Source organism: Spermophilus citellus (genome assembly GCF_964194105.1).
Source record: "Spermophilus citellus genome assembly, chromosome: 9".
NCBI classification, from domain to species: domain Eukaryota; kingdom Metazoa; phylum Chordata; class Mammalia; order Rodentia; family Sciuridae; genus Spermophilus; species Spermophilus citellus.
The window spans coordinates 117,248,947-117,263,514 of record NC_138191.1 but is presented as its reverse complement, the minus strand read 5'-3'; the positions used below and the strand labels follow the sequence as shown (position 1 = coordinate 117,263,514).

At 36.4% G+C, this 14,568-nt stretch overlaps 1 protein-coding gene across 16 annotated transcripts in view; it reads right to left on the bottom strand.

The window, feature by feature from the left end:
* Positions 1–14,568, bottom strand: part of PUM1 (pumilio RNA binding family member 1) — a 123,337-nt gene that overhangs the window by 67,514 nt on the left and 41,255 nt on the right. The window lies entirely within an intron of this gene.

Sequence of the window (14,568 nt, the reverse complement as noted above, 5' to 3'; positions counted from 1 at the left end):
CCACGAAGATTAAAAATTTTAATTTTTGAATGTTCATCCTTTTCCACACAAGCTTGGAAATTATTATTCAAAAGTTGGGTAATATCCTAGCACAAAACAGGGATATCCTAGCAACAGCTTCTGAAAGTACCAAGTTCCATTTGCTAATAGTCTTCTCCACAATTTGTCAAATTGCCAATTCAAAGCAACAGCCTTTGAGCTCAAGGTTTCAAAGATGATTTCTAAGATCCTTTCTTTCACTACAGGTTGTCATAATATGCAAAGTCAGAACAAGCAGATGAGCAAATAAACAAAGCTGTTTCTAGGCTAAATTCTTCAAAAGGAAACAATGATACAGCAAACGTGAAGAAAAGTGCTAAAAAGTGGAGATTCTAAGATGGGCACAGCAGTGCAAGCCTGTAACTCCAGCTAGTTTGCAGACTAAGAAAGATCACAATTCAAGCCTGCTGGACAAATTAGCGAAACCCATTTAAAAACAAAATTCAAAACTGGACTGGGGATGTAACAGGAGCAGAATGAGTGCCTAGCATGTATAAGGCTCTGGGTTCAATTCCCAGTACTACCGAGGGGACGGGAATAGATTCTACTTCAGAGTAGCAATCAAAACAAGTCTCAAAAGAATACACACCAGGGCCTGGGTTGTGGCTCAGTGGTAGAGCACTTGTCTAGCATGTGTGTGGCACTGGGTTCAATTCTCAGACCACATATAAATAAATTAATTAAATAAACGTGCATCGACAACTAAAGAAAGTATTTTAAAAAAATACACACCAATGAGCTCAAGTCCCTATGTTACCAAGCATCATCCATTTTTCCCACCATTAACAATTGATATAAATATAATTCTTCCATAATCAAAATAAATCGTAAACAGATGCTAGAGGAAGCCCCCAAAGTACTAGAACTCCATATGTATTCCCAAAGTAGTGGTAGGAAGATCAATTAATTTTTATCAGTGAAAACAGCAGGGACTGAAAAGGCAAGTTAGGAAGAGATAAACAAAGGGGAGGCAGGAGAGCAGGATGGCAGCAATCTGAGCAGGAGACAGGGAAAGAGCAGAAGTATGAACTGCAAGGGGTTCTGCAAATTGGGAAGGAAGCAAAATAATGAAATGAGGCACATGGGAAAAAACAGAAGCAAACTTAGCAAAAAGCCTTTAAATATCTACATGTCTTACAGAGAACTTCTCTTTACTCTAAAACATACAAATCTACACAACTGCAGTAAGCAGCATCACAGATGACTCCTATCTAAAATCCCCTTCACTATAGTGAGCAGGACCTAAGTGACATGTTTCTAAAAAATAACATTAAGGCAAGTTATGGGTGTTGCTTTCACATATGCTCCATAAGTCTGAGGTATCCACATTGCTAATCCTCTTCTGTCTTCTGTTGTCCTCCTGCATGCTCACTTTGATGAAGGCAGCCGCTATGATGTGAACGACCCCAGAGAGAAGTTCATATAGCAAAGAACCAAGAAAGATCTCTGTACAACATTAGGATTTGGACAATCAAGATCTGGACCCTAACATCAAGAACATTAGTTTGGAGGCCAGACCATTCCCCAATCAAGATGAAATGAATGCAGCCCCAGCTGAAATCTTGACTGCAGCTTGTGAGAGGCCGTAGTAAGGCCATGCCTGGTTCCTGACCTACAGAAACTGTGAGGCTTAAAGAACTGCATTATTAAATGTTACATAATTTGTTTTATAGCATTAGGTAACTAAACAACTGTGACTACGTGGAAGTGGTTTTGGATATTCAAAACATGACTTTACAGTTTTGTTTTCAAGAACAATTCTTGTTCCACTTCTCATACATCTAAATCCAAGTTAAAAGTAAAATGTTTTTTAATTTAGAAGAAGGTAATTACCTCCACCCTTTTCATGTTTTCCCCTACTTTGTCTTACAACCCTTATATATTAAAATTGACTTGACTTTTAAAAATGCAAAATTAATGTTACATTTACTGAGAATCTAGACATGTTACATTTACTGAGAATTAGTAGCAATCACTCATATTCAAAAGTTGACTAAAATAAAAACACCTAACTTCAAATGATTCTATTATAAGAAATTACTAAATTATAAAACAAAGTGAGGATGCATTTTCCAAACTATTTCAAATTCAATAGTAAGCCCTCTGGAAGTAGTAACATATAAACAGAATTGGGCTGGTTCACCAACCACTAACTATTAATAGGGCCACACCTATATTAATAACCAAAAATTTAAATACTGCCAGCATATAGAAGGATAGTTGCTTAAACTTACCTCATCAAGAATTTGAGAATAAAGATTGTTTTAATTTTTGTTTTTATTTTGTTGTTGTCATTTTTGCAATGGAGTGATAGAAACACAAATGGAACCCCGGGCATGCTGGGAAAAGCACTCCACCAATGAGCTGCAGCCCCAGACCAAGAATGTTTTTGACAAGACAAAAAGCAACAGATCACAAAAGAGGTTTACAAAATTCACTTTAATATTAGGCAATACGACAACTTAAACTTTTACAGAAAAAAAAAAAAGACGACTTAAAGATCTGACAATTCTAAAGGAAGATAAAGGAATTAGGAATTGATCCAAAAAAGAGAAGGAGATAGGAGCTGGGACTGTAGCTCAGTGGTGGAGTATCTGCCTCGCATGTGTGAGACACTGGCTTCAATCCTCAGCACCACACACAAAAAAATAATAATAATAATAATAAGATATTGTGTCCATCTACAACTAAAAAAAATATTTAAAAGAGAGAGGGGGGAGACAGAGGGAGTCAGACTGTGCACTATATTATCCAATTGGCACGCTGAAGAGGAAGGCTCAGGATGCAGGAATTAAGTTAATCCCTTTAAAATCAATTAATACATCAAATGAGTCTGATTACAATAGACAATAATAAAAAGATTCAAATAAATTCCTTAACACTGACACTGCTTATACCAAACAACTTCTTAAGAGAATTGATTTCATCCTCTAGCCAAGCACACGATCACTGAACACAATGATCCTGTTCAACTGAGTTATTATTTCTTCTCATAAATAAGTAGAATTTGTTATGATTTTTATACATTAGACTCTTGTGGTTCTGGTTGAGGAGGAAGTTGATCCCATAATCATCACTGAAGTAGTAGCTAAAGTCCCTTTCAAAACCTACAAACCAAGAGGAAAAGCTTGAGTGATACTATCATCCTCACCAATAAAACAGATTTTATCCTCTTGCCTGTAGTGCACTATTAAGTGTGATTCACAATTGCCCCACCAACACTGTTCTTAAACCTTGGGGAAAAAAAAACTCACACACACAAACTATTTATTCCAACCTGAACCACAGGTTTGTAAAGCAACAGAATTAAGTAAGCATATTTCATGAGAACATAATAGAAACTAATTACAAGCAATGCTGGCCATTTGGGAAATTATTACATTTTGCCTGGGAACACTGTTGTCCCATCTAACAAAAAAGACAATATACAATGCCACACTTACACAATTATCTCATAAACTCTTACTAAAAGCCCTTTAAACACTATGGAAATAAAGGTCTAAGAACATCAAGAACCTCTAAAGCTTCTTATTTTAAAAATTCAGTGAAAAGGGCTGAGTTTGTAGCTCAGTGGTAGAGCGCTTGCCTAGCACATGTAACACACTGGGTTCAATCCTCAGCACAACATATAAATAAATAAGTAAAATAAGGGTACTATGTCATCTATAACTAAAAAAAATTTAATGGAGTGATAAAAACACAAATGCATGCTCTGAAATCATAAAACATCTATGTCAATTAAACCTCTGCCTTGGTGATCTCACCTAGAAAATGTTGTTAACATTAAATGTGACACAATTTGTAAAGGAAGAATACAACACTGAACTCATAGGAACAACCCAAAGATTCAACTACTACTTTTATTTAAGAGGAAAGCAGTGGGGCCAGAGTTGTGGCTCAGTGGTAACAAACTTGCGTAGCATATAAATAAATGAATAAAATAAAGGTCCATTGATATCTAAAAAAAATATTAAAAAAAAAAAAAGAGGAAAGCAGTAACCAAAAGACTTCACAGTACTCTGGTTTGTCAGTGAAATGTTCCTATGGACTCAGCCAGGAGACAACATGAACATCATCCAGGTCGCTCTACTTCAAATAATATAAGACAAACAACCAACAAACACTACAAGAACCACGAGTGGAGCTGTGCAGAAACAAAGAGCTTTTGTAAATACCATAATCTACACTTATATAAATCACTACCAAAGTTTCATATGAAAAGCATAAATCGACTTTTAACAAGGTCCCTTCATCTACTGTTACCACAATTCTTTGGAAGAGCCTTGAGGCGTGAGTGCATATTTGTGTTCATCATGCCCATGTGTATGTGGACACATACATTTACATATTAATATATCAAAAGTCATGTTGACCTTTAAATCAGAAAAACTTTTATATTTAATAAAGTTCAACTTCTTCTCTACCCCCCCTCAAAAAAAGACTCAGTGCATTCCTGAGAATTTATCTCAACATTGACAACAACAAAATTCAAAAAAGAAAGCTAGGCCAGGCTATGTGGTACATACATGTAATCTACCCACTCATGAGGCTCAGGAGGATTGAGTTCAATGTCACCATGGACAACATAGAGAGATCTCAAAATAAAATTTTAAAAGTAGTGGGGAGTTTTGTGGGTTTAGTTCAGTGGAGAAGCACCTTTGGCTTATGTCCCCTAAGAAACCCACCCCCAAAAGGAAGAAAACTTGGCATTCAAAATATCAAAACAAAAAGCTGAATGCAAATTAAAATATTTAACAATTAAGTAGCTATGGCACAATAACAAAATATTACATTTTAAAAGTAAAACACAAGGGCTGGGGATGTGGCTCAAGCGGTAGCGTGCTTGCCTGGCATGCGTGCGGCCCGGGTTCAATCCTCAGCACCACATACCAACAAAGATGTTGTGTCCGCCGAGAACTAGAAAATAAATGTGGGAAAATTCTCTCTCTCTCTCTCCTCTCTCACTCTCTCTTTAAAAAAAAAAAAAAAAGTAAAACACAAAATTACAAATGTAAACACTGCTTTTCTTCATGTAACCTTCCCTTGTAGATTAAGACAGAAAAGAAAAAACAACAAAAATAGGTAACTGTTGGTACAATGGGATTATTACAAAACATACTTTTGTTTTGGTTTACAAGTGATTCTGTAATAAATAAAAATTGAGATTATGGTGGTCTGGAATTCACTACAAATAAGGAACTTCTCTTCAATAAGCACATTTCACTTCAACCGACCTTTAAAATGACAGCTTAGTGGTAATTTTAAAGGAGCTCATATTGTACTATTTATAATAATTTTAATAATTAAGCTTCTAACTTGGAAGATTGCAGCATAAATAAGAAGTATTCAAAATACTCCTTACTGGTTTCATCACAAGACAATTATTTTTAAATTAAAAATAAGTATACAGCCGGGGCATGATGGCACACGCCTGTAATCCCAGGGACTCAGGAGGCTGAGGCAGGAGGATCCTAAGTTTGAGGCCAGCTTCAGCAACTTAGCAAGGCCCTGTCTCAAAATAAAAAGGTTGGGGAGCGGATATGGGGATAGAAAAGATAGTAGAATGAAACAGACATTATTAGTATATATGTGCTGCATGACCAATATGATTCTAAAACATGTATACTCAAGAAAATGAGAAATCATATCCCATCTATGTATGATATATCTATCAAAGTGCATAAATGCATTCCACTGCCATGTATAACTAATTAAAACAAATAAATAATAAAAATTAGAAAGGTTGGGGATGTAGCTCAGTGTTGTAAAGGGCCAGGGTGAGGGGATGGGGGAGGGAGGAAGGGGAAAAGAAAAGAAAGAAACAATATAGAGCACAGGTTTTTTTTTAGTTATCACCTCTTTTAGTTTAGGAACATCATAGGAACTACCAACATTTTTACCTTCCATTTATATATAGTTAAGAAACTATCTCTTTCATCAGTTACTCAGTACTTATGTGTAAAGATTTTTTTTTTTCAAGAGAGAGTGAGAGACGGGGGGAGAGAGAGAGAGAGAATTTTTAATATTTATTTTTTAGTTCTCGGCGGACACAACATCTTTGTTGGTATGTGGTGCTGAGGATCGAACCCGGGCCGCGCGCATGCCAGGCGAGCGCGCTACCGCTTGAGCCACATCCCCAGCCCCTGTGTAAAGAGTATTTTTAAATGTTAAAATATTTTTGTTCTGTTTCATTTCACTGAAATCATAAAAAAGTGCCTAAGAATCAACATCTGCTATAATTTTTTTTTTATATTTCTCTAGTAGGCATAATTACAACCTGGCTTCCAGTACTTACTGCTCAAAATTTTTACCCTATTGAAACAAATGCCTACTACTGATTTCCATGATGATGCCTCCCCCCCACTTTTCCTCCTTTCCTTCTTCCTTTTGGTGGTAAAGTGCAACAAACCCAGGGCCCTGTTTGTGCTAAGCAAGCTTTCTACCCAATCTTTTTTTTTTTTTTTTTTAATTTTAAGACAACATCTCAATAAGTAAATGAGAACAGCCTCAACTTGCAAACCTCCTGCTTAAGCCTCCCAAGTAGCTGGGTTTACATGCATGCACTATCACTCCTGGTAACAGTCTCTTAAAATCTCTTTTGATGGAAAATTTAATATATACTCCTTCAAAAGAAGAGAGGGAGGAAGCCTAATTTTTTTGCCTAATTATGCAGTATATAAAACCAACAGCTTTGTTTATTTTTTTTAATGTTTCCCTGGGTTATTAAGCACTTTGATAAGCACTATTAATAGTGATATCTGATGCCTTTAAGTAACACTTCCACCACTACAGATGAAATCACACAAACTGTTCAGTACTGGCTAAGATGAGGTAATTTGGTCTCCCTACATCTGAAAACCAACTTTGCTTTTCTGGCTGGGGCTGAGGGGGAAGCTTCAGCATCTAAACTCCAAAGGTGCTACTTGAACAGACCCAGGAGAGCCTCCATTAGCCACTTCTTGAAGTTAACAAAAACTAGCAAAAGACTCTCTTTTTAAAAAATTATAAAAGAAAAACCAGTTAGCAATTGATATGCAGTACTTTAAGATAATAAGAATGGTCAAGGGCTGGGGTTGTGGCTCAGTGGTAGAGTGCTTGCCTGGCATGTGTGGGGCACTGGGTTCAATTCTCAGCACTGCATATAAATAGAATAAAAAGGTCCATCGACAAATAAATTTTTAAAAAGACAATGACGAAAAAAAAAAGAGTGTTCAAGGAAGGTCTTAAAGAAGGAGGGAACTTAGGGAAGACCAGACAATGTAAGGGACTTTCTGCAAATAACAAAGGTGAAAGGAAAGGCCAGTGGAGCGTGTGCCCTTTAGGAGACTGGCCATCCACACAGGGGAGAAGTAGGGAGAAGGTGAAAGCACAACTAGCGCCCACGGCCAGCCAGGCTGTGTGCATCACCCAGGGCGTGGTTCTAACCCAACAGGCAGCAATGGAGAGTGTCACCATAAAAATACTTAAAAAGATTAATCTGACAGTCCTCCACAAAGTGTAGTGAGGGGAAACAAATGGATGCTGAAGCATCTAAGCAGAGAGGCCACTGCAACAACCCAAGCATGAAATGGTAAGAGAAGGAACCTGTGCCAACCAAGGAAGGAGGAGCTGTCGGGATCCCTCTCAGCTTTCACAGCATATCAAAAAACACTATAGAATTTCAAAAGTTAAAAGTCACAGCCCATTATGATGATCAGAAATGAAGTCACTGTGTATACACAGAAGTTCTCTTAATTAGGAATCTGTTTGGTAGAGTCAGTTGAGGGCAAAGTGTAGACAAAAGAGTACCCAAGTATGTTAATATTGTCAAGTTGACATTTTATTGGTCCTAAGGGAATTAAGGCAGCCCTTAAGAGTCACTGAAGGTTCCTGGGGAACCAAAATGAGCAATAAAAGGAGGAAAACAGCAATCAAGTAAAGATAATAAGATTTGGTAACTCTCAAATGTTAGGATAAATGCAAATAAGTTAGAATTGCAGGGTCAGCTCTTCCGCTGATTACTGTTAAAATTCCAAAATGCACAAGGGTTCCCCAACTTCTTTACACATCAAAACACAACGAGGGGCTGGTTGTGGCTCAGCGGTACAGCGTTTACATAGCATGTGTGAAGTACTGTGTTTGATTCTCAGAGCTATAAATAATTAAATAGGAAGGTAGATAGGTAGGTAGGTAGGCAGATATAGATAACTAGATAGATAGATGGATGGATAGATCCATTGACAACTAAAAAGACATATTTTTTTTTTCTTAGTTCTCGGCGGACACAACATCTTTGTTGGTATGTGGTGCTGAGGATCGAACCCGGGCCGCACGCACGCCAGGCAAGCACGCTACCACTTGAGCCACATCCCCAGCCCTCTAAAAAGACATATTTTTTAAAAACCACAACTAGTCAACAACTTCATCCCCAAACCCACACATTTAAAAAAATAAAAATAAACCATTGTTTGTACTTTTATAAAGAAAACCTTTTAAAAAAAAAATACTCAAGAGACACAGATAGCACCTGTTATTTGGGGATGAATTAACCTATCCTTTCTCCACTGCATACACCCTCCTAAATCTACTAAAAGGCAAATTTAGTAACTTCCTGTTTCAGATTATTGGAAAAATAGCTACAAGAAACTTTTTTTTCTCTATTATCTTCAGAAAACCTGACAGATGACAGCAAAGTATGTTCAAAAAATGATACAATACCTGAGGTAAATCTGGTTTTTCTGCATAATACAAGAGTAAACAGAACATTAGTTATCAAATTACCTATAAATGAGGCTGTGTCTGTGTGTGTATGAATAGTTTGATCTATAGCACAACCACATTCATGTTATAATAGGCCTATATTTCATAACAACTAAATAATAGTACTTTAGAACCCGTATGCAAAAGATGCATCCCAGATCACTTAGGAAACCTGCAAAGTTTACAAATAAAACAGCAAAAACTTCTAGAATGCTTTAGGACCAACACTCCTCAGATCCCCAAAGCAGGAAAGAGTTCATCTGAGAGGGAAAAGAATACTTCACCTCAAGATGGAACCAAATATTTAAACCTATGCACACACCCAGTCTCTGGGAATTTTTAATTATTGAATGACATGAATCTTAGTGTGCTAGTTATGGAGCCATACCCTTTTTTCATTCATTGTAGGAAAGGAATAGTTCACAGACATGGCTGCTAGGTATACAGAAAATACCAATACTTTTCTGTACATTCTACTTTCTTTACATGCCTCACTATGAGAACCACTGCATACATTGATTAACTAAACTACAATGAATTAAATCTAAGAGAGATCAGTAGAATAGAGAAAAGAGACTTAGGGGAGTGGATACTAAAGAATGATACTGGCCTGTTTATATTGCTAAATTGTGTACATGTGTGAATACGTAACAACAAATCCCACCATCATGTACAACTACAAAGCACCAATTTAAAAATGTAGAAAAACATATATGCAAAAGAGAAAAACATTTAATGAATTGGCTTTGATATTCTGGTTCCTTATCAGCAAAATTACAGTAAATCAAAAGGAATTACACACAACATAGTTTCACACAAGCTTGCGCAAGCAATTAACAAAAGTAATTCCAGTTTTCCAAACACCATCTTGTCTACTTGTGTGTATACATAAAATGAGGATTATTGGGGTTTGTTTGGTTGTTTTTGTTTTAAGGACATGTTTCTATGACCTAAGAAGTGGCTCAAGTGTCCTACTGATCCAGTTACAACTATATTTAATGAAAAATCTTTTATGACAAATGCTTTATATCAGATTCAATTTGGACAGTATTATTCATCCTATACACTCTATAAAAGTAACTATAGAATAATTTTAAAATACACATATTGTATAGAAGGTAAAATGAGTGCTTTCAGTTTTTTCTATTTCTTATCCTCTGCTCCACCCCTCTACATCCCTGAGGATGGAAAAGTTATCTCAATAGAAAATACAACCAAGGGGGGCTGGGATTGTGGCTCACCTAGCACGGGGGGGGGGGGGGGGGGGGGAAACCAGGGTTCCATTCTCAGCACCACATAAAATAAAGGCATTGTGTTGTGTCATTTACAAAAAAAAAAAAAAGATTCATTTTCTTTCTTTCTCTCTCTCTTAAAAAAAAAAAAAAAAAAAAACAAGGTGCTGGGGCTTGTAGCTTACTGGCAGAGTAGTTGGCTAGCATATGTGAGGCACTGGGATCGATCCTCAGCACCACATAAAAATAAAATAAAGGCATTCTGTCCATCTACAATTTAAAAAAAAAATTTAAGAAAAAAAAAGGAAAGAAAATACAACCAATATTAACTGAGGTCCTCTTGTAGGGATAGAGGAGAGCCATGAGAATACTACAAATCACTTGCTATTTGAATTTCTTACACCTCTTCTAGCTAGTGAGAGAAAAAGGAACAGATACTTGAAGCTGGATTTTGAATACTTAGTAGACTCAATTAATATGCAGAACAAATAGTAGGAAATTTGTTTGAAGTTACAGAAATTTAAGTTCAAACAGCTGGTTCATGACTTCACTGACCTCTCTAATTCTGCCTGCCTTATCTATAAAAGGCACCATAAGTTGCAAGATCACTATGAAAATTGTAATACATATGAAGTGATTAGCAGTGTACTGGGAAAAATTGTGTACGTTCAATTTATTTCAGTTTCTATTATTTTTGACCCTAACAAAACAGAATTTTAATTCCATCCAAATCTTGACACTTATGACCTTAGCTGGAGTCATCTTACCTTAGGACTCCTTTTCCTCATCTTACTATTGTTCTTGCTGGCAGTGGTACATGGGATTGAACCCAGAGGCACCCTATCACTCAGTAACACCTCCAGCGCTTTTTATTTTCTATTATGAAACAATGTCTTGCTAACTTGCTAACATGCTACAGCTGGTCTTGACTTATGGTCCTGCCTCTACCTCGTGAGTTGCTGGATTCATAGGAGTATGCCACCACTCCTGGCTCCTTTTCCTCATCTTAAAAGGGAAAATAATATACCTCAAAACGTTTTATAAGATTCAAATAGGCCTGGGGTTCTTGGCTCAGCGGTAGAATGCTCGCCTAGTACATGTGAGGCACTGGGTTCGATCCTCAGCACCACAAAAAAATAAAATAAAATAAAGGTATTGTGTCCAACTACAAATAAAAAAAAATTTTTTAAGATTTACAAGTGCTATCAATAACACAACTAATGCTAAAAAAGTCTGAACAGTATTAGTATAATTTCATTGGTTTGCCCTATCAAGCACAATGATAAGTATCAAAGAATGATAACATTATTTAGCCAAAGAATGATCATAACAGGGCAGAAATTAATGAACACAGATATGCTCTCTTGGAATGTTTGAATGCAGCAGAACATAATAGCAGTGGGTCTAGTGCAGCCTAGAAAGCAGATACTGGAATGAGTTGTACATAGTTTTCAAAGTGACAGGACAAAATTAGAAACCAGGTTCTAACTGTCAGATATACCCACATTTCCTAGTTACAGAATACCTTCTCCTATCCGACATCTCAAAATGCCCAATCTCAACCCCAAAACTATTATGGGGTACCAGGAACTTCCCCAAACAATATTCATGGAAAGATCATTTCACATCTAACACACAGTCGTTAACTAATATGTAAGCCAATTACTATGATCTTGCTCCTTTGGGCCACCTGGCCTGGCTAGTCATTTTTTTCTAAAGTAAACATTTCATTTTAAAAGAAGTCAAAAATGCCCCCAATCCAAACAGTATTAGTACAAAACTAATGGAACTAGGACCTTTCGCATTCCCACCTGTATTCAAAAAGTTTCTTTTAGAGAAGGGGAATTAGTTGTACTCCTTGGCCAGGCACTTTTATATTACTATACTTCAAGGCATTATTAACTGTTCCTCTAGACTGCAAGAAAGAATACATCATCTCACTGGTGGACAATATATCTCTTTTCCAACACTGAATCACCTCTGTAATCAAGTGAACTTCTTTTATGGGACTTACTTACAAGGAATTGCCAGTACACAGTAGCCCTTTCAGGGCTGCAATTCTACAAGCTCTTTTAGTTACCCAAAAGCCTGCAGTTCTGAGATACTCTTTGCCCTAATAGAAAGATGTGGAAAAGAATTTCATGGTCAGCCTGCACATCAGGCTTTCTAGAATTATCCATCTACGGACTCTAATGAACATTCCAGTGTCACGAAGCTGCACAACAGTGAAATGGTCACTTTAAAAAACCAATGAGAAGTCCCAGAATCTCTCAAAACACCAGGGAGAAGTCACTCTAAAAGGGCATCTTTTAGATGTCCTCTGGAATACCTTAAAAGTCATAACTATTCTTCTTTTCTACCTGTAAAGACAGAAATAAGAGCAAACTACAAGAATCACAGACCAGAAAGAGCACCGAGAAAACTATTCAGTGCATTATCTTTGACTTACAAAGGGAAAAAAGCCAAGTCCAGAGATGATGAATGTCTACACCTTCTCCAAATCACTACCAAATTCTTCCCTCTGCAATGCTTCTGCTAGCTCACATTTATGAACAGAATTCTTTTACAATGTCTGATAAGAATCTACAACTATATTTTAAATAAATCTCACCTTATTCTACTTCCAAGGAATAGCACAGATCCTTTATCACTCCATATGCAGATTTCCTTCATCAGATTTACAAACTTGGTTATTACCAAGGGTAGGTTTATTTGGGTGGTTGATTTTTTTGTTGATGTTTTGCTTCGTTATTGTTGTTGTTTTCTTGGCAGTACTAAAATTAAACCTAAGAGTACGCTACCATTGAGCTACATCCCAGCCCTTTATATTTTTTTTTATTTTGAAACAGGGCCTAACTAAATTTCCAAGCCTTGCCTCAAACTCAAAATTCTCCTGACTCAGTCTCCAAAGTAGCTGGGATTACAGGCCTATACCACTGTGCCTGGCTCCAAGGGTAGATTTTTTTTTTTCAAAGACAAAGAGCCAAATACCTAAATACAATTCACTCATCACAGAAAAAGATAGTATTCTCTACTATATTAACTACCCTGGAAGTTGGCAAGTTGACTACACATCAAGGAAAGTCAAAAAAAAAAGAAGACCCCTGGTTTTTAAAACTTGAAAAAACAATTATGCAAAATAAGGTATCTTTCTGTCAAAGGCTCACAACAGTACATTCCAATTAGAACTCCTCTCCTCTCCTCTTTATAAATCCATGCTAAAATGGCATGAACAGGAATAACAGTACCCTTCTACAAGAGAAGAAACAAGTCCTGCAAGATCATACCAAACCAATGTAGGAACAGAGCCCAGAAACTCCAATTCAGCACATCTGCCTCTAAAATACTAAAATACTCTCTTAACTCTCAACTCACAGACTAATCTTTCATAGTAAATAAAAACCACTCAAGTATATGACTTTCAGCTTTTCAGGACTTGAAAGAGAAGGCCAAGAATGTGCATGGACTATTTTAATATTATTTGTGGCCCCAATCCTACAATTTTCCTTTCTTTCTTTTAATATTGACTTTCTAGATTAAGAGGCAAGTAAAGCCCTGATAGTGAGTACTTTAGCTAACAAAGGCTGCACTTAAGGTTTGAAACTGATAATTTTAAGTAGCCACTTCTTTACAAGACTTCTACAAGAAATGTTCTAAATTTTTCCAAGCGACAAAGAGTCCTAGTAGTGCTTTGAAGGAAAAAAATAGAAGCTAAGCAACACTAACTTTAACCACTAGAAATAAATTACGTTGAATGAAACCAATTCTCTGTGAATTTTAAAGATTCATCTATTTCTGTACATAGATACTTCAATGAAGGCACATATACATAAATACAAACACACAAGAAATATGTAATGGGCCTAGCTAAAAAGTTCATGCAATTTTCTTTATTTATGATGGTAAATATTTACATACTGCTTTCTGAAGATATACTATTGCTAAACAGGAAGAAAAATGAATGAAGTAAGTAGACGTTGTGCTTTTTTATTTCATTGAAAAAGCTCACTGTCATTTTTCTTTTATGCTAATCTCCCCTGTATTGCTACAAAAACAACAACAAACATCTCCCAATTTGCCCCTATCCAAATCCTAACTAGACTAGAAGATGCTTCTTATCTGGTATGCCACATCCATTAAAATGATCTCCAACGAGTCCTGCCATAATGATCCTCCTCTGAACTCCAACCACAGAAGAAACAGTTCTGTTTTCACATGGATTCACTGTTTCCTCTAGCTAAAGAAACACCTTGAGTACAGAAACCTCATTGCATATTTAGGTGGTCTCCTTTGTCTAGAAACTGGGCTGTACTTTAAGAAAAAAAACCCAGAAAGTTACCTGTGTTTTGGAAGTAAAGTATTATAATGCTTTTAAACTCCCCCCCCCCAAAAAAATAAAAGTAACCTACAAAATTCTCTCCAAAACATCAATTTTTATGAAGCTTACTAAAATGAAATGTTTTACCTTCTCAATTATTTTACAAATGGTAGTTTTATTTACTTTAATTATAGGCACATGTTTTGGAGTAGAAGGAATGCAGGTCAGAATCCAAGGTCT